General features: G+C 37.0%; 1 protein-coding gene across 2 annotated transcripts in view; it reads left to right on the plus strand.

Annotated features, from left to right (window-relative positions):
- The window catches only part of cib (thymosin beta cib), a 73043-nt gene that overhangs the window by 6755 nt on the left and 44221 nt on the right, over positions 1-22067 (plus strand). Inside the window, exon 1 of one of the 2 annotated variants that reach the window (XM_023159095.2) lies at positions 21014-21174. The exons of the other annotated variant lie outside the window; for it this stretch is intronic. The gene's annotated coding sequence lies outside the window, so the exon portion shown is untranslated. Of the gene's footprint in view, positions 1-21013; positions 21175-22067 lie in introns of those variants that run through there. 2 annotated transcript variants of the gene reach the window in all.

Below are 22067 nucleotides of genomic sequence, written 5' to 3' on the forward strand. Positions count from 1 at the left end.
AAATGCATTGCTGGATTCAACTGTCCTGCAGCTTGCAGTGAAAGAGGAGGAATCCTCGTTTATCTTTGACATTTGAGGATTGAGTTCTCTGTTGATCCTGTAGATGGCGTCTTCGTAAGGGGAGATGTCATCGCTCTTACTTACTGAGGCTTGTTCTTTAAGGACAGTTGAGTCCAGCAATGCATTTTTGGTTCAGCCTAGAACACTGATGAGATCTATGGTGGGTCGAAGCAGCGCTGTCTGGTGTTGAATCATAAATGATTGGTGTTTAGGCTCTAGTTTATAACTAGTTGCCTTGCTGTAAAAGCTGCAGTGAAAGACAAAGTACAAATCTCGTCGGCGGTCGATATTGAAGCTTGGCTTTGCAACTGACCACCTTGAGAAGCCTCTTATATATTTGATATTCGAGAATTAATTTCTGTATCCATCTCATAGATGGCGTATTGTAAGGGGGATGTTATCACCCTTACTTACTTACTTATCAATCTTGAAATTGATAATTTGATATTATATTCGTGGGTTTGCAATAAATTCGACATCAAGTGTAGCCAAAATTGAAACAGAATTCCTCCTCTTTTTGAAGTAAAAAACTATCTTGTTTATAGAAGAAGGCTGAATTATCAAATTGTATTTATTTGTAAAAATGAAAAAAAAACGTGCATATACTGAAATGAGCTGCTGCATTATATGATCTAAATCACATTAATTTCTTTATGAGCCGATACTTCATAATTAGGTGTGATTGGATGATATTGCAAGTATTGTAATACTTGTGCCATCAAACAACGTGCCATCAAACAACGAAGTTTGCATATCCTAAAAATAGTTTTTGTAACAAATAATTGAACAGTTGTGTGTATAATCAATATAGTTCCTGATAGAACTAGAAACATCAAAAGAAAGTATAATTTACCCTATTATGAATAAGAAAATAAACTTTATAAAAAAAAGTTGTTTTTGATTCCTAAGACAAAATTAGGTAAAATCTACGAAATTCGGCAACAGGTTTAGCATTTTTGTACTTTGACTTATAATATTGCCAACAAATAAATAATAACAAAAACTGTAATGATGTGAAGTTGTCATTTAGAACATCTTTCCAAAAAAAGATTCAATTTGGTGAACAGAAGCTTTTTATTGAGTGAAAACATTTTAAAAATCTGTTTTTCCGTTAACCAGCTGTCGCACCCCTACGAACGATAACCCTCAGAAGTCGAATCTTGTGCGAGCCAAGGATTAACGAGGTATTACCTTTTAACGTGTGATTCCTAACACACGTTAGGTTAGGTTAGATAGGTGAATAAAAGTCTGTAGGATGTGATATTGATCAGAAGGTTCATTATACATGTTTCAAATAACAAGTGAGTTCAATAAATGGATGATTTTTCGATACTTTCAACTTTTGGAAGATCGTATCTCCGGAAGTAAATCGGAGAGCGTCACGTTTTGAGTTCAAATTTGTAATCAGCAGACAAAAATACTTCCAATAATTTTTTTTACAGAGGCGCAAGTTGTATTAATGAATAATTACCCTGGACAATTATACAAGAAGATTTAATAATTTTTTGTGAAATGTATCATTCTACCCTAAGAAAACCAAATGAGAGAAAAGTTGAATTAGCAGACATCTACAAATTTAAATACGTGAAACATTCGTCATATAAAAAAACCTTTTAATTTTCAACTTATCAATGATATATTTCAATTTCATCTAATAGAAAAGTTCACTTCAATTTTATAATATTAACAAAATGTGGGAATCTTCCAAAGAAAGGAAAAAAGATGGAGAAGTAGAAAGCCAAAACCTTTCTTTCCCAAAAATTGATCTCTCCTAAAAATACATCAACATCACAATAAATTTTTAACTTTTAAGAAATAGGTACTTTTGCGTTGTTATAGTTTTGATCTAGGTGTGTGACATGCTTTTTAATAAAAATATAGTGTATAAGTATGCAGTTCATTTATTATCAGTTGTCAGCAAAATTTACTAAAGGTCAAAATAATGTAGTTCAACAAACAAAATGATTTATCATTAGTCAAAACAACTTGAAGTACTTGTAATAGGTGGAATAATAGTGCAACAAATTGAAAGAATGTAAAATTATACACAATAATGTTTTCACCAATGTGAAAAATAAAAAACCGATATGGATATGTTACATTGAATTCTCAGAAATAGACCAATAACTACTAACAACTGCTGTTAGTTTAGTTTTTTTGTATGAAATCTGTAATTATGTTTGTGATGATTTTTGGAGGCTATTGAATGTGTGAGTTATTTCAAGAAAATAATGGTTTAAAACCCATTCTAATGAACAATGCCTTTTGCATTTCATTATTCTCTCATTTGAAGATGCTTATGACGAGTTTCTGAAAAAAGTTTTGAATGCTGTGTTAAATGAAATGTAAAAAGTTGTAGGTTGTATGCATCGTGGTAATGTATTCCGTAGAAGCTCCCTTATGAGGAAAAACTATGTGATTAATGTTGTTACGTACCTGATATGCTGCGATTTCAGTAACAAAAATGAGGAAATGAATCAAAAAATTCAAACACTAACCGAAGGATCAAACCCAATGGAAATTTACTGTTGAAAAGAGAGTGAGATAAATATAATATTTATCTAAATAATGAAAGAATACAAAACAAGTTCTTTTCCCAATCACCAGAACTGCAATACTCTTCCCCATGCCAAACATGCGTCGAGAAGAGTATTGCATTTCTAGTGATTGGGAAAAGTGCTGGCTTTGAATTTATTCTACGACAGAGGTTACAGTTTAATCTTTTTATAAGATAATTACTGGACAAAATTTGAGGTAAGACAACTAAAAGCCCCAACTTGCCATGATTAATAGAAAGAAGAATGTACCTCACTAAAAATGGAAACAAATGATTACATGATTGATGCAGAGATTCTTCAAATCAATTAAGAAGTAAAGTACAAAGACGCTATCTTTGGAACAGAAGACTCGACCTCAACTGCCCTCCAACGATAAGCCTGAGTAAATACTGCCGATATCGTCTACCCTTGCGAAGACGCCATCTATAGGATCTTCAAAAGATTTAATCGGCGAATATCAAAGATAAACGAGGCTTGAGGCTCCCCAAGACGGTCAGTTACAAAACCAAGCTTCAACGTCGACCACCAAACTACATTTGTCCTCTGTATTTCACTTCAACTTCCACCGCACGGCGATTAGAGGAAACCAGAATCCAAAAACAAAGACCAGTCAAGCTAATATGGAGAGGTTTCCGCAATTGTACAACACAAAAAAGAATAAGAGATTACATCATCTATAATAGAGAAACTACTTGAAAACATTGGTCTTCTTGAATAAATCTGAGAGAACCTAAAATATACAGAAGAAAAAACTGAGGATATAAGTTCAGCAATAGATTTCAATTGTTCCATAGGTAGCAACTTCAGTTCGAAGGATACAGCAAGTGATGGAATTGGCCTATACTTTATGGAAATCAACGAAAATTTCATTGAGATTTTCAGTATGAACACGCTTGAAGAAGCTATTGTATAGTAAAATACATGTTGCAGTTCTGCAAACTTATTAGTGAAAATCTCACAAGAAAGTGTTACTCAAATATGATTTTGAATTGTTCTCATTAGGATTGGGATTCAAGTGATAAAACATTTGAAATATGAAAAATTCCCATTTTCTTCTTCAAATTTTTGAAACATGAGTTCTTTGTAGAAAAAATCGGATTTTATACACGAGAATATCGAAAGTTTTAATAAAGAGATATAGTAGTCTGTATATCTTACAAAATATGATCTAGTATTTATAAAATATATTCAGAGTTTTATATTGAAAATCTACACTCTGGAAAGTGAACATAGGTACTTGGTTGTAAAAGTGATACACAGAAATGTAAAAATGTTGATCAGAAAGAAGATCCTATCATTCACCCAACTCTGTTTTTTCCTGTTTATTTTCAAACTATGTGAAAATCTAATTCCTATCCTATAATAAAATTACGTAAAACTAAAAAATCTTGACAACATAATTACTCTGGAATATTACTGGAGTTCAATCCCAACACTAAACCGTTATTTTTAACACCTTGATACGTGTTTTAATCACCAAGTGATCATCTTCAAGAGGAAGACTTGGTGATCGAAACACGTGTCCAGGTGTTAATAACGGTTTGGTGTTGGGACTGAACTCCAGAAATATTCATTACTACCCTAAGGATCCAAACAGTGGATCACAAATACATAATTATTCTTAATGAATTTATTTTCGTATTTCAATGATATTAAAGTACTTGTATTTAAAAAAAAAGTGCAAGCCCGACAGCTACGTTCTTGGGAGCATCCTCTGAAGTTATATCCCAATAAAGAAGAGGCCTGGATCGCACCTTTTAATTTACAAACCAATACACCAGAAAAAGGATTGGATGTATTTTTCAAACATAGCAAGTGTGAAAATAATTAGACAAATTATAAAACATTAAGGAATTATGTCAGTTTTTATCATTATATGTCCCAAACTACTTATAAGTACAAAAGTAAATGTGTAAACGATGTAACTGAAAAACGAAATATTTTGAATCTATTTTTAAAAATAGTGTTGATGTATTGAAAGCTGAAAAAACAGCCAAAATTAATTTGATCTTCGATAATATTTTACCTAAAGAGGCAAAAAATGCTCAGGTATTTTATAAAATCAAGGGTAGATTACTTTTCAAATGGAAATTTTTCTCTACTGACGTGGTTCCTTTGAAACGTATGAAATTGTATCACAGAAAGATGAACTTGATAGTATTATTGCATCATAAAGTTTCACTGGAGTGCTGAAGGTATCTTCATGAATGTATAGTAGGTCCACTTTTGCATATAATTTTCTGTTCAACATGTTCAACAAACTTGATTTGACATATTCACTTGGAGAAATAACTTCATCATTGATTTCAATCCTCAAGAAAGGATTCTGTTCAATCACAATCTTATTTTGACCAAATACAAGCATCTCAGTATTTTCTGCATTGAGTTTAACATTCTGAAATTCAGCAAGAACAACCATGTAGTCTGAGTTGACTTTTTCTCGGGCTATGTGCATCTTCGATTTTGGATAATGGATACATCTGCATATCATCCACATACTGATGGAATTTACAACATTCAACATTATATAAAGAAAATAGTAAGAGTCCCAGTATACTCCCTTGTAGGACACAATTTACTATTCTCCCAATAATAGTATGTTTTATCCTGTTACACAAATGATTATTGAAAGAGCTAATAAAGTAATGAATAAATTTACTTCTGATTTTTTCTGACAAAGCAAGAACACGTTACTTAGGCGAAAACAATAGTATGCACTTTCCTCAGAAGTGGACACCAAAAAGCTTAAGCAATCAGTAAACAAAAATCAAATGTCCTTATCGTGTTAACAGTTGAGCTGTTCTGTTGCTATTGTCTAGGAGAATCACTTGCATTCCTTTATAGTTTTCCACTGAATTTCGACTATTCCACATATAAGTATTTTAATAAAGTAATGAATAATTCTACTTTTGATTATCTCTGACAAAGAAAATTAACGTGTAAAACTCACTCAGAGGAAACATAATAGTACGCATATCTTTAAGAAATAGGCACTAAAAAGCCTAAACTAATAAATGTACAACCAATTCATCGCAGAAATTATCCCAGAAGACATTAGCATCATGGCTGAGCATTTTTCAAACACTATAATCACTTCAATAACTAAATGTGTTGCAAAATCCTAAACTGTCACTGGACGGACATCAGTTCAGATTGCCATGATGCAAATAGACTCAAAAACCAAGCATTAAACAAGGTCAAAAGATATAACACAGAAGAGGACATTTCGAATTTTAGATTTCAGGAGACTTGAATTGTGGATATATAATTAAAAAAAAAGGTCATGGGAGAATACACTACATCTAAAAACAGCACTACTCATGCAAAAGAAGTATGGATCAGGTCAAGAGAATCAAAGGAGTAAAACAAGTTATGTTATTGCTTTAAGTAGTGATGTGATTCCCACAAAGAACAATGAAAAAATTTGTAACAAACTAGCAGATATGTTTGAATAACATTCCAAAGATACGAACTACAAACAAACTTTCATTGACAGAAGAGTCATTGCAGAAAACCAACAATTTCCAATAGTAGATCCCCTATGAATCCCCCAATAACTTTTTCTTTCTGAATTTTAAGATGCTTTGAGTTCATTGAAGAATTCCAGCCCTGGTCCTCACTCTTAACGCAAAACTATTCACGAAATAATCAATCATGTCTTCACTCGATACCAATTTCCATAAAGCCATTATAATACCAATTGCTGAATAAACCCTGAGTGAATGCAGAATCATTTGCATTTCATATGCTTAATGTATAAGCTTCTCGAGAAGATTCTCAACTGCAGCCGCCATTTTTTCTTAGAATCGAATTCAATTTCACACCACTTACAGTAGGTATTTATGCAGACGACTTGGTATTATACTTCGGAAGCAACAATATGTATTCATCTGGATAATTTCTATAAAATGATATATCATTTCTTGAAAACTGATCTAAAACTATTTAATTTCATTTTTACTATTCTAAAATGAAGTGTAGGTACGTACCACACCGTCAGCGGCCAAGGGGATCCTTCTAGATTTACCTCCTCTCCACATTTTTCTGGAGAGAGAGGCTAAATGGACTGCATATAGACTTGTGCACATTGCCAATTGCACAAATCAATTTAATGCAGAGTGCAACAGACTGTTGGTTTACACTGGAAGGATAACCCTGAAGAGGCATAAGCCTATAGCAGGGCCCCACACAAAACACATTCACAATATTTTGTAATTAATCATAAAATATCAAGGGCAGATAGTTATTGGTACACAGATGGATCAAAAACACCTTCTGGTTCTGGTGCAGGTGTTTTCAATCACAGACCCAGGACAGAGATATCAACCTGCCTAGGAACCTATGCCACTGTATTTCAGGCGGAAATTTACGCTATTGAATTGTGTGCGGAGAGATTGGAAGAATCCAACCTCATAAACAAGCCAATAAAAACATTCTCGGACGGTCAAGCGGCGTTGGAAGCTCTTGGCTCCTACCGAGCAACGTCTAAATTGGTAGCAAATTGCCAAAAACTACTCTCCTCGATAGGAACACTTATATTGTCTCTGGTCTGGATTCTTGACCATACTGGCCTTGAAGGCAATGAGGCTGCTGACTCCCTTGCAAAGGATGGTGCTGCAAGCAGCTTGATCGGACCAGAACCGGTCATTGGCATCGCTTCAGGCTTTGCCAAACAAAGATTGAACACCTGGATGGCAAGGAGATTTATGGACTTCTGGCAAAATCTTCCAGAATTGGCTCACTTCAAGGCGTTTATTCATCCTTCGAAGCTTGATAGCAAATAGTTGAATCATCATATGCAGAGACTCTGACTGTCGGAGGGCAGTGTGTGTGTCGCCTCTATTTGGAAAATGATGAAACAGCAGAGCACATATTTTGTGCCTGCTCCTCTGGGGTCCCAATCAGGTTTTAAGATTACTAGAGTTCGGCAGAGCCGTACTCTTACCATTTGACCTGAAAGACCATTCACCATACAAATTAATCGACTTCGTTAAGAAGCTGGGTTTATTTGGTCGAGTGTGAATAGGTGTGAGCCACAATAAACTCTTGCGGGTTACGGTGGAGATCGAATAGACCCACTCACTTTGGACCTAACCTAACGTACCTATGCTCTCTTCTCAAAGAAACGAACATTTGAACCAGTTCCTTTCTCACAACCAATCCTTTAAATATGTTGATGAGAATACATTCTTGGGCATGGTTTTGCATGTATTTGAAACAATCGTGTCAAAATGGACTCAACCTAATGAACCAATCGATATTGAGATGCTGATTGTAAAAACTCCTCTTGAAATACAGGAGCTTGATGAGATATGAATCAACTGTGTACGATTCGGTTAAGAAATCACAATCGAAACAGCTGAACACGATTCACGACACATCATCGAGTTGCCTTCTGTGTCTACCGTTCGAGTCGGAATTTTATTAAGTTCCCATTTGAACTTCAGATTTTAATGAATTTTATTTCAAAGGAAATGTGTGGCCTTCTACGCCTTCGTGTATGTGAGTATAATGATTATGTTTTTGCACTGATTCTTCTAAAACGACAAAAATGACTTCGTTGGAGCCGCTGTCACAAAATATGCCAATAACTTATGCTATTTTCGAATTTTTCAAAAAACTTCGATGAAAAAATAACAGAACGAGAGTCTGAATGAATTTGAATTCGTAGTATGGTTCGATTCATAGCTCCACTTTGAAACTCCTTTGCTCACATTAGGCTAAATTTACCTTTAGATTTTTTCCATAAAGGATTTCTATTTGATAATTTAGTAAAAATCACTAATTTGAACGGAAATACCCTAAAGTCTAAAAGAAGCCCCAAACTTATTTCGAGTTGGTTTTGTTGAATTGACGTTAAGTTGGTAGATAAATGCACTGAAGAATAAAAAAATGATGAGTACAAAATCAGTTCAAATCTGTAATTTATACCTACTTAGCTAACAGGAATGAGGTTAAGTTTTGTATGATATTATTTTCAGGGCTTCTGCATTAAATACTGTTTGAAGTGGTTAAGATGTTGATGATAAAATTCATGATGAATTTTCAATACCTTTGAGATCAGTCATCTATTTAATATTTAAAAAATGTGTACCGGGAAATCTCTCGTACTTGAAACATTTTGTTTTAAAAAATAATGATAAAATTATCACCTCACAAAGAAGTGGATTCCTAATTATTCTATGTTAAGTATTCGCTAATCATTTTATCTATCTCAATATTTTCAAAATGAAAAGTTTTAACCAATAAAATTCAGAAGAAAGGCGCCTAAAGATATCAAGAAAATAATCAATATAGAAACATCAGTATGGAATTGAATAGGTCACAGCAAGATGAACAATATTTTGTTCAGAAACAAACTCCTGAAATTAACGTAAATATCAAATTTGAAAATACTCGATCGACCAATTGAGGTTGAAAGTATACAACTAAAAGAGACGAGTTTTTGGAAAAAATCCTTTTACCTATTAGAGAAGTAGATAGCCAAAAAGTTGTTTGCAAAAGGGTACTTGAGTTTTAAAACGTTTGAAAGTTAATTATTCAGTATTGATCGTGGTTCATTTAACAATATAGTCAGTCAAAGTTATTGAAAATTGAATATTTTCAAACCAACACAGTCGACCATCAATCAGACTGAAGCGTGATCCTTTTTTATAGATGATAATCGAAAATATAGGTACTTCATAATGTTGCGTCACTCTTCATCTCGATCTGCGGCCTCTGAGCGTAGAGACTGAATTTATATCGTGATGGTACTTCGTCACAATAACATGTTAGGGTTTTCCAATGATGAATAAATTTCAAGAATTTACGAGAGTTTCCGATTGGGGTCATTTCAGAAATCAGACCGATTAGTTCAGAACACAGTTCACCGATGTTATTAGCTATAGTGAACAAGCTGGATCAGCTATGTGATTTCTGAATGAAAATTATGTTTATTAATTCCTGCGGCGTTACCTCAACTTGTTCCCAAATAGATATTCTCTAGGATAGATCATGTTCCTTATACTTATTTCTTCTGAATACAATTGGAGTTACTTACAAGAAAAGTCTTCGCACCCTGATTGATTTGTTAATAGCAGTAGCTTGTTTCATCTATGGCTCAAACCAAAGAAACCATTATCATGGGATTAACCATCATTCTGCAGAAGATTTATCTTGCCTTTGATAAAGCTTATCGTGTTATCAGTGGCGGTCTTAGGGGTGGCAAGCAGGCCAACTAACCAGAGCCAGACATTTTCAACTTCAATTCATTCTACGGTATCAAAATAAAAAATTAAATTTTTTCGAAAAAGAATATTCATATCGGTATCGTTTGTCGCGTTTGAGGGTCGTCGTAATGTAGCATTTTTTCCTGACATTTATCTTGCACATACACCTACCTTCTTCGGAGATATTTTCATCTCCAATGTTGAAACCGGACTGTCGTGCCACCCCCATGCCCTCTCCCGGGTTGAGTGCCCTGAGTTGAGATCTTCCCCACACGTTTACTGTGTGCAGAACATCCCATCTCGTCCCCTGCTCCTCCGGAGCGGTCCTCAACTTACTGAAAGTCAGCCACTAGGTGCTTTTACTTCCTGATTTTTGTATCTTGAATTTCCTAACTGAATTATTGCATGGGCTCTCCAAAAACTAACCGGAGACTATTGTTTTAAAAAAGAGATCGCGGTCGAGTGTTTCTCGTTGAACCTGAAAAGGAAATGTCTAGATCCCAAAATATACCTATTCGATACATATCTTGAAGCGTTTACGGCGGCCTTACGCACGCGTTCATAAACGACTGGAACTGTCTTTTGTATGTCGCTCCGCACTGGCCCCAGGCAGTGCAGGCGTACATGATTATTGGTAATAGTACGATCTTCATCATCAGCAGCTTCACTTTCAATCCTATGTTGCTTTTTCGACCTATTATTGGTAATAGGTTTTGTTGGGCATATCTCGCCATTCGTATTCTCTGCCGTACGTGAGACCTGAACGTTAATCTTTTGTCTAGGGTGACTCCCAGGTATCTAGCTTCGTTTTTCCACGAATCTCTTGTCCTTTGAAGATAACGTTTCCTTCCGGGTGTGCCCGCCTCCGGGTGAACAGTATCGCCTGACTCTTGTCAGGGTTTATACTGATCTTCCACAGGTTAGCCCATTCCTCTAATATATCTGCCTGTAGCTGCAAGTATCTAGTGACGTGCGCTTGGCTTGTTGATCTCGCCAGCAGAACTGTGTCGTCCGCGTAGAACGCCAACTTGTTAAAGTTGTTCTCCGGCTTGGGCACGTCTCCTCTATATACCGAGAAGAGGCGTGGCAAAGGGACTGCACCTTGTGGGAGCCCTGCTTCCAGTAATCTCATGGTTTGAAATTCTTGTCCTACTCTGCAGCGGCATCGCCTGACGGCTAGAAAAGACCCGATTAATCTTATCATTTGTTTTGTGTAGTCAAAGTTGCTCATTTCAGCCAGAAGTCCGTCATGCCAAACTCTGTCGAACACCTTGGAGACGTCTAAGAAAATCGCTCCAGTGTTGTATCCTTTGCCGAGGTTGAAGCCTTCCGTGGCAAAATCTACTACCCCCAGGCCTTGCAACTCTGTCGAGTGTTCTGATTTGAAACCGAACTGTTCATCTGGTAGGATTCCTATAGTTCGCTGGTTTGGTACTCTAATCTTTTCAGTATGACACGTTCTGCCACTTTACTTAAGGAAGGGTTTAAGCTGATTGGTTGGTCGAAGAGTATATTTATATTCTGAACGAAATGGTGTGGGAAGACGGGGCAAAGATGCAATAGAAGGTGATGGGGGATCTGGACGGAGTGCCGCGGTGATATCTTTGTTCCGGCAAGGATTGGGTCCCATATTGAGTTGAGCTTCAGTATTTTTTTGCTATTAAAATAGTCCATGTGTTTGTGTATTTCTGTCGGCTGACGAGCTATTTGCTATGAACTATCTACCTCGCTGAGCACTCAGCGAAGTAGATCACCAAATCGCGGAAGCCGATAGAAATCCAAAAACACGCGAAGAATTCAATCAGAAAAGAAAGCACTCTAAAGCTGAACCCTTGGTTTCCCCCACCATCCCTATTCCGGAGTGCCATAGTTATTGACTCCAATTCCCATCTCTAGATGGTGATCCTGAAACCTAAGTGGGGGAAATTGACCTAAATACCGTCAAGCAATAAAGGATCAAATTCCCTGTAAAACTGAAAATCCTATTTTGTATTCGCAATAAAACGGAATCATTATTATTTCCTATCGTGAACTAAAGCTGACCGAAATAACCTTCTAGGGCACAACGATGGCTGATGCCGTCCTTTGAAAGTTTTCTATGATCGATCCCTAAGCCTGAAATAAACATAAATACGCAATCGTTTCCCACCTAACAACCTCATTACCAACTCCCAGAATTGTAATATGCGCTTTTAGCCGCAGTGTTCAGGTGCAATGATTAAGTCCTCGTGGATGTAATCGTCCAAACACTGGTAGTCGTCACTGAAAGGTCAATTCTACCCGAAGACAAAATGTGCCATGTGTCAACAACAGAGATTCCACTTGACTCTTGTGGTGGTAACGCTGCCTCACGAGACCGCTGTCCAAATGGCCTAGGAGTCCCAAGAGTTCTTCTCCTATAGTGGTGGTTAGGTTTGTGAGAAGGTAGGATGGGTGAAAATATTCTTTATTTGTGTAGAAAAAACAAATCGCTGATGTATTCTCAGAGAGTTTTGTTCTGTCGAATGATCCTTGTGGTGTATCAGTATTTGGTTGGTGGGATTTCCACAACCAAATTTGCAAATGAGTTTGTATTTTTATCACTGAAAAATCAATTGCGAGGAAAACTTTTTCGACACGTTCTTCTCTATTCACAGTGTAACCTAATTTTAGAGACACTACGACACTACTGGCGTCAGTTTTCATTTTCAGAGAGTGTCCCGAAGCGGTATAATCTTGAACATTTGTATGTAATTTGACAGTTGGCATTGTGCAATTTGGACGATCTCTGTTGACAACACTTCGCTTTCGACATCGGAAATGCAAGCATCTCCAAAAAGGTAGGCATGCGTATTAGCGGAACGTCAAGAAGGAATTTCATATTTCCAACGGTCCTCAACCCGGATAAATGATACCGATCTAGTAAACAATGGACTAACAATCTCTATTAATATAAATCATATCAAAATTATCAAACGTAATTCTTATCAAACACTTGAACGTAGTTGAAAAATCGATAAATTTGAATTTCACTCCCCGCACGCAGTACAACTCCCATGCGCCGCGCCGCACACTTTTATTATTGTCATTGTATTCAATATTTATGTTCGGGGTATCCCCGTCTGCCAACTCTTGGTTATCTCTCGCTTGTTTTGCTAGCCGCTTATATAAAGGAAACGATGGTATCATTTCAGTGTTGAAATATTTTTTTTTAAATGGTCGCCCAATGGACCTACTTCGTCATTGGAGTAGTCCTGGACATTATTACAATACATCTGTATTGCGTCTGCGGAAAGAATTTTTTCGATACTTGTGCTGTACTGTTTGGAACCTTTGGTGTAGTAATGTATATTACTGGAGTTTTATCCCAACACTAAACCATTATTTTTAACACCTCGACACTTGTTTCAATCACCAAGTGATCATTTTCAAGACGACGATTGAACTAAATATGCATTCCTTTCTAATGCATTTGATTGCGTGGAACATGAAATCCTGCTGCAAAAACTCTTCCATTATGGAATCCGGGGAACAGCCTTAGAATAGTTTAGATCTTATATTACTGGTAGAAGTCAAAAAATAACATTGAGCAACAACACTTCTGGTAGCGGAAAAATTTGTACGCGGAGTTCCTCAGGAGTTAATCCTAGGCCCAATTTTATTGCTATATATATTAGCGATATGGCAAAACTTGATATATCTGGAGCATTTACCTTGTTTGCGGATGACGACACTACGGTACTTTGGCGTAATAAAGATCCTGATACTTTGACTCGGTCTGTCCACTCAGATTTAGAAAAAATAAAAAAATGGTGTGAATCAAATATGTTATCGCTAAATGTTTCTAAAACAAATCTGATAACATTCAAGTGGGACTAGGAACAGTGGCAGTAATTCAAATTATGATGCCATAAATGTCATATCTCGTGAACTCGGATTTTCAGCAGCAATGAATGCATACTATTCACTTATGGAGAGTAATCTCCGGTATAGAATTCCTTTCTGAGGCTCAAACAGCCAGATTTTAATGCAGAATATATTCGTTATCCAGAAAATATCTTTGAGAGTAATATCCAAATTGAAGATGCGTGACTCGTGTAGGCCACTTTCCTGCAGAAATAAAATATTAACAATATTTGAAATTCATTTTAAATACTGTCTGCTTACTTCACAAACATAAAGAAAAGTTGAAAGCCAAATTGAAAGTCTACGCGTAGCGATAAAAAACTTGCCCTTCCACTGCCCACATCATATTTGACCAGGCAGTCTCAAATTCAGAGATGTAGACAAATATATAATCATCTACCAAAAACCATATTACATCAATTAATGAACTTAAAATTTAGAAAATCAGTAAAGAACTTTGTTTTGGGAACCTTGTTTTGGAAGAGTATTTTGCATACAAATTCTAGTCTTTCAGTATATCACGATGTAGGTATATCACGATTTATGTCAAGTAATTTTAAAATGATGCTGTTTTATTGATAACATATTTGTACATTTTTTCTTTTCTTTTTTTGTCTGTTATTTTTAATCTTCACTGAATTTTTGTGAATACTATTGAGTCTTTAGAAAAAAACAATATTTTATATATTCTTAACACATGACACCCATACATATTCTTAAACATGACACCCTTTGTCGACAAATTGTATTACATTTTTGACAATAAAGATCTATCTATCTATCCCCCCATGCCCCCTCCCGGGTTGAGTGCCCTGAAGTAGAAGCTTCCCCCCCAGCTAGTTAGCGAGGAGAACCTACTACCCCACTCCATCCACCCCCGCTCTCCGAGCGGTCCTCAACTTACTGATGGGCACTTCAGCAAGATTGACTTCTGACCTCTTTTGGTCGAAAGCCAGCCTTTAGGTGCTATTCTTTCGCAATCGGTTAAAGTGTTTTGTCGTGACTATTCCTAACTGAATTTTTGCATCATTCAGTGGTGTCCTTATTCATAACATAGATACCTATGCTAGGTACCTGCGTCTCAATAGTCTTGAATGAATTTTACAATGTTGCCTTATCTACTCGTCTTAAATTAATTTTACAGTGTTGCCTTAGCTACATGGCAATTAAGATGCAGGTACCTAGCAGAGGTATCTATGGTATAAATAAGCACAACATTGTATGTATATTTAGTTTAATCTTCCTCTTGAAGATGATCACTTGGTGATTCAAACACGTGTCGAGGTGTTAAAAATAACGGTTTGGTGTTGGGATAAAACTCCAGTAATATTCAATCTTTTCGTTTGAAACATTCGATACATTCGATGACATGAGATAGGCTTTCAGCTTGCTGTTCTCTCAATTGAAAACGACGTGGCTGACTCGTCCGATCATAATGCTTTAATTAGAGATTTTAGTCGCCTAACTCATTTTAAATCTGTATAATATTTTTTTGAAGCATTTAAGTACTTTAGTTTTTTTATTATTGAAAATTCACCGTCTTCATGATTATTTTTTATAAACCTTATTGAACTTTGTAACTAATAATGATAACCCTTATTAAAATTGAAAAAGTATGTTCATACATATCTACTTTATTTTCGAAATATCAATTTAAAATATTGATCTGAAGACAACAACAAATCATGAATTAACCTTCAAAGTGGTTCTCTAGGTGAAACAAAATCAAAGTTATTGCAATATGTCTTTATCGCGCGTGTATCGCATCGGTGTTAGAGGCCCTTTGATTTTTTTGTCGCGCGATAGTTTCAATTTTGCTTTAACTCCTAAAATGATAATTCAAATTATATGGTGTGAAGGCAATTATGAGGTGCATGAAATACGTAAGGTAATTAACGAATTCAATTCGATAGGGATTAATCTTATTGGCCTAAATATATAGCTTTTCGATTACGACATTATTTGTGACCATTATTTTGAGCATTAAAGAGAGTATAGCTATCCTTAAAGGATATACATATTCCATCGCGGAATTTTATAAAGATTTTCAAAAGAAGAGCAATATGCAGTGAATTGTTTTTTTACATCTCAGTTAGGCAGTTTGATAGGGAGAAATGGAACCTCTGATGTAAAATGAATCTATTAATAATAATAATAATAATACTATGTTTATTATCGCATACACTGATATACATTACATAGAGTGCTATCGAAAATAAAGAAGATAATCACACTGTTCACATTGTTTGTTCTTCATAGACACAATTTTTGTGCAAACATCCGTCTCCTACATATGCAATATTGAATGAATCAGTTATTCAACCTGTATAGACATATCCCTATTAACTATTGATGTGGAATATTATTACTATAATAATATCAAGTTAAAAATATGTTTTTTCGTTAACCAGCAGTCGCCCTTACGAACGACAATCTCAAAAGTCGAAAATTGTGCGAGCTAAAGACTAACGAGGTCTTACCTTTCTTGATGATGACTAAATTTTAGTCAATACATCCAAAATCTCAATTTCTTATTTATTCTTTTTCACTGTTTCACTTCTGCTAGGCAGCTATAGTGTAATAGAAAATCGTTTAGCGTCTCTTCATCATCTTGCTATATCACGAACCTGTCATCAACATAACGCTGCCAACACTATGGTTCCACGGCCGCCAAATGGATTATTATTATTAGTTTACCTACTTTTCCGCTTGTCCGATATTTTCGGAGGGCGCGCCAGTATTATCAACCAACGACCACTTCCCACACCGTGAGATAAGTGATCATTGGGTCCTAGAATCATTTGCCCTGAGCAAGCGAAGTGAGTCAAGAATGACAGCCTTCTGCATCTGTCCGGCTAATATTTCTGCCTAAGTGTGGCTAGTGTGTGATTTTGAGATTCGAGAGTAGAGAGGGCATCATTCCACCAAGGACTCCAATAATCAGAACAACCATCTTGACAGAGTGATCCTCTGTTCAGACGGTACGGAGCCTGAGGGTGAGGAACGAATAGTTCCAATAAATTCGGCGCTTCTCGTTCCCCACAACGGATTCAATATCCCCCGGAGCGTAGAGCAATACCGGTGTCTCGTCAAAACCGTAAGAGTGCCGTAGATGGTAATAAAGCACTCTTAGGGCTGCGTTATGTCAATGGATATAGGCCGAGACCGCATATGCTGGACATGCTGACAGCAAGTGCATTAGGGTCTTGGACGCCTCGTGGCAAGCCCTGCATCCTGTGTCAGGAACCTCTATACCCATCACGCGACTGCGGTAGACTAAGGTTTTGAAGACACCATCCTGGCAGGCCATGATTAACTCCCCAGTTTTCGACTTTCAGCTCAGTCGACCTGAGGAAAGCGAAAGTCAGGCGCTTCGATGAGCTAAGGTCTTCAATGTTATTGAAGAAGACACCATCCATTGGCTTATCTTTGTGTTGCCGGGTTCCAACTCGGTGACAGAGTTGTGATCATCTCGTTCAGTGTCGAAAACTAAACCGAGTTCATCAGTTGCTCGGGCAGCTACCCTGAAGAAAAATGCTCCAACTCCTGCTCTCTCATGGTCGTGGGCCATGCAGAGAAGGGTATCCGATCTCCTGACGACTTTACATGCTCCGTCCAGTACCATTATGTCATGTACACACTCCAAACTCAAAAGTCCACGGTCTCCCTGCTGTCGGGGGAAATACAACCGTGGAACGGACGATTTGGGATGCAGACTCCTATGGAGATGCATCATTTGTCGGGTCTTTACATCGAGTTGATACAGCTCCTCCCGAGGCCATTCCGCTTCTCCAAACGAGTAGAGTAAGATTGGAACGGCAAGCATATTTGTTGCAGCAACTTTGTTCTTCCCCCATAGTTCCGATGACCAGATCTGTCGGAGAGTTTTGCTGATATTTTCCGCGGAGAGAGTTTTTCACTGCTGTTACCTCTTGTGAGTTACCTCTCTTTTGAGATGGATCATTGCACATTTGCCTATTCCGAATTTCATACCGATAGCATGCGTGTACTCTTCCACCATCCTCAAGGACTGATGGAGATCCTTCTCTCCAGAGGCATAAAGTTAAAAATACCTATTTAAAACAAATGGGTGATCTTGTGCCTCCGGTTTCCGAGGGTGCCACAGTTACATCCTCGAGTATTTCTGAGCGCAACGAATAATGGAAATAGTGAGATGCAGAAGATGATGGGACTGAGGGAATCGGCCTAAAATACACCCCTTCTGAAAGTGACCCACCCTGTTTGGACTCTGGCTTGACCAGATGTTATGGTGAAACGAGTCCGCCAGAGTGGTATCACTTGTTCAAGGCTTCTCACTTTTTTGTCGGGCACCGCAAGGCATCTGAGCAAATGCAAGATGAGTTCATGCGATGTTGTACCAAATGCCCTGCGGTAATCGATCCAGGCCATAGAAAGGTTACGCTTATACTGTATCGAGTGCTGTGTTATACATCTTCGACCCTCTCTGCTCCGTCAACTGCGGTGAGTATTCGTGTGTATGAGATGCTTGTAAACAACTTGTAACACGAATTTAAGCATGTTATCGGTCTGTAATTCTTAGGAATCGACAAATCTTCGCTTTTGAGGATGAGAACGGTCAGCCCCTCGACAAACCAATTCGGAATCGGCTGCTCTCCGTCCAACCATGAGTTGAAAACTCCGGCCAGTTGGTGGTGTGTGCTTGTTAGTTTTTTTCACCAATAAGTGGTCAGCGCATCTGGGCCTGGAGCAACAAAGCTCTTGGAACCCACAAGGGCTCTTCGAACGTCATCTGGGGTTATCAGGTTGCGCAGTTCATTGAGCTCAGGCAGTCGAAGCTCTGCTGAAAGCTTCGAATTACGCTAGGGCTGGAGTGTCTAAGTTGAGTGACTGCGGGTGTTCATAGATGTCCTTTCAGAAGGATTCCACCTGATCAGCGGTTGGCAGATTATCCACAATCTGTGTAGGCTCTTGGAATAAGCGAAGTTTCCTAAGGTTTTCCGCGATACTTCTTGCTCGTCTCATTACACGGCGGTATTAATTTGCCAGATGTCAGTCTCTTCTGTTAGAACACTATGAACCTCCGCATCCAAACAAGCCAGTTCTTGTGGCTTCAGGGGTCTAATTCTGTGGAGCGCCCTGCTTGTTCTGATTGTATCCATTGGTGGCATCATGCGAGACTCCTCTCCAGCCGGGCCAACGTCTTTCCCAGCCAACGGCTGGGAAAGAGTTATATAGCCCTGAATACGAAAAGGATAGGAAAGGATAGGATAGGAAAAGGCGGAATGTTCCGGGTATGTTTCACACCACAGAGCATGCATTCTCGCCATGTACCCTCTCGTAGCAATGCATAAAGCTATCCTTCAGCTTATGCGACCACTCAAAGCCTCCATTGTCATTGCAAGGGTTGTCATCGGTAGGCAAATCATCATTATGGGCCCCACCACCTTGCCTCTGACCACCCCCCGAGCGGGTAGATTGTGGGGGCCTCTACCTCGATTACCAGGGACCAAGTTTTGGGTCTACCGGCTGGTTAGCCCTGTAGACCCACGCCGGCACCGGAGGGAGATTAGTGTTCTCCTTCCCGAGTGCGCCTGGGCTGCCGGTCCGGTTTTAAACCAGTTGCTCACCAAAGGCCTCAGGTGTTAGTGGTCATGGTCATCCATGCTTATTTATTATTATTATTATATCTGATGTACTGTTGTTGTGTTAATAATCATACGAAACGCTTCTTTGAAAAAAAGCCATTTATTAAACAAAAAACATCGAAATCGAAGCGGCTTCTGAGGATTTCCGATGAAAAAATAAGGTGATTCGATTAGTATGGAAGTTCATGTCCTTGAGTGTTTGAGATTGAATTGATGACAATTCAGAAAAAAAATACTCACTTTAATTGATAAGAAACAAGATATGAAACTGTTACCAGCTGTCTCGCCCATGTACCAAAATAATCTGTTACCCTTTTACTTGCTTCTTGAGACAGGCAATAGGCAGGATACACCCTGGGGTTATTCTTAGATCTACTCCAGACATATCTTTTTTTTTCTCTCGCTAACAGACAATAGGTGATAATATACAATTTTCATTCTACATCATTGTGTGTTATTGACATTTCTTTAAGGGAAAAACTGAATACCGTTTCTTACATGTATATGTGACACATTTTATTCGAAAACTAGGTATACATATATAATTCACCAACACACTTTTTTTTTGTAACCATAATTATGGATGATCCTTAGTTTCATTGCCCAATTATTGGGTACCAAAATACTGATTGGTCATCTTCTTTGAATGATTTCTTTTGAGTCATCTTCATGGTAATCGAAGAATTACGGGAATTATTTCTTCAAACTAAGTATTGACTACAACCTCATTTTAGATATTTCATTTCCTCTTGCAAAACCCTCGAAATAATTCTCTCAACCCTCTGTTCAATGCTTGAGAGTGCAAGCAATGAGCAATACGCATTACTGTGAAACTTAGAAATAAGGGCGTTGTTTTTGATTCCATTGCTAATTTAGTAATCTCTTCGGATGAGTCACATCCCCGATCCAAATCAAATTTCCCCACAACGAAGTATGTACATAACGTCTAGGTACCAGAATATGACAACTTTTCACAATACCGAGATTCCGAACAAGCCTTTTCAGCTGAAATCAATAAGAACCACATTTCAAATTCTGTGTGCCGTCTGTCTGGCATACGTAGAAAACTCGTACGGTGTTGCCGCTTTTGTGACACTTTTAAAAAGCCAATATGTACTTACCATTATTTGTATTTGTATTTCTGATCAACACAGATAAAAATACATATGTTTGCAACACAATCTTGTTCCTTATTTGGTTGTGCTTGATTCAACTAGGTAAATAAATAACTCCCAGTTGGTATAAGAATTTGTATATGATTCGAGAAGGTACGAGGCTCTATTGTTCATACCTAATGTCCATAAAACATTAAGAGTTTTTGAGCCTTTGAGTAGATGTTTTGAAGTAATATGGTGTCTCATTCGTTAGCAAACTATGTCTGACATATTTTCTGATTCTAACATACTCATTAACGCGAACACCTATTTCGTGATATTTCCCTGGTGACAATAAACTATCAATCATGAAGTATTATTACTTGCCTATTAGTATTCGTAACTGTTCTAACAAGTATCCACTTCTTTTATGAAACAAAAATAGTTAGCCAGTAAGAAAACTAACTGGATAAAATTGTTACGTAGTTCTGTTCAATATATTTTCGTAGAAAATAGAATTTTCCAACCGAAGTGACAACGTCGCTTCCGGTACACCAGCTGGTATGCGGCTCTTGTCGCTATCAGCGCTTTCAAAGTTTCTTGTTCATTCTTATTTCTGCGTCGAACGGCATTGGAATTGGTTCGTGGGAATTGTCTGTGATAACCGGTAAAATAATTGTACAGTTATTTTTTATATCAAAGTTCTATTTCTAATTTTCATCTTCTCACTCAATCAAAGGTAAGAAATAATTATTTTTCATTAAAAATGTTTTCAATAATCCCTGTATTCTTCCCATTTGAAAATATATTGGAATTTGGGTGGGGTTAGGTCGTTCGATTTCAATGGATATCAAGTGGGCTGCTTTTTTATAAGAAAGAAACTGTTTTTTTTTTGACTGTCTTTATTTTGAATGCTTGAAATGAGTGATGCAGAAGATTTTTGGTTTTACGTGAATCACTCGATATTGCTTGGGAAAATCAAGAAGGGATGTTCTACGTAGGTACTAGATACCTACTTGTCATAATTCGTATACGTCTATTTTGAAAAAATATATACTTTTTCATTAAACAATATAACTTTTCATATACATTTACACATGCACAAATTCACTGAAATAGAAACAGGACTTTTTTTTTTTGAAAAAGTTGTTCAGTCCAGTCCATCTTCCCCTACCCCCAAATGAAATCTTTGATCATACTTAGTTTTTATATGAGTCCTACCCATAATTTTAGTTATTTTGAAAAGTGTACAGTGTGGAGATGACCTCCCTCAATGCATTTTTTTCATCCACTTTCGGCTTTTTTTCTTCTATTAGCCAGGAACTCTTGGGAATCAACTCAATTTTTTCTACAAAAAAACTTCAAAATTATTACACTTCGATCTGATAGTAGTATTTTTTGTGTACTCTACAACTCAAAATATCGTATAAACATAATTCCTGAAAATTTTATAGGGTGACATGTTTTTAAAAAATCTATGGAAATTGGAAAATGAGAATGACTAAATTTTTTCGAGAATTTTTAAAAACGTAAACATCATTTTGCACCCTACTTTGATGGAATAGAAAAGTTTCATACATTTTTTGAAAAAATCCATATTTTCCTCAATAAATCCGCAATGTAAAAATTGAA

This window comes from Leptinotarsa decemlineata, unplaced genomic scaffold (assembly GCF_025532065.1).
Source record: "Leptinotarsa decemlineata unplaced genomic scaffold, Ldec_3_MD MMD2_tig00002159_RagTag_RagTag, whole genome shotgun sequence".
In the NCBI taxonomy this organism is placed as follows: Eukaryota; Metazoa; Arthropoda; class Insecta; order Coleoptera; family Chrysomelidae; genus Leptinotarsa; species Leptinotarsa decemlineata.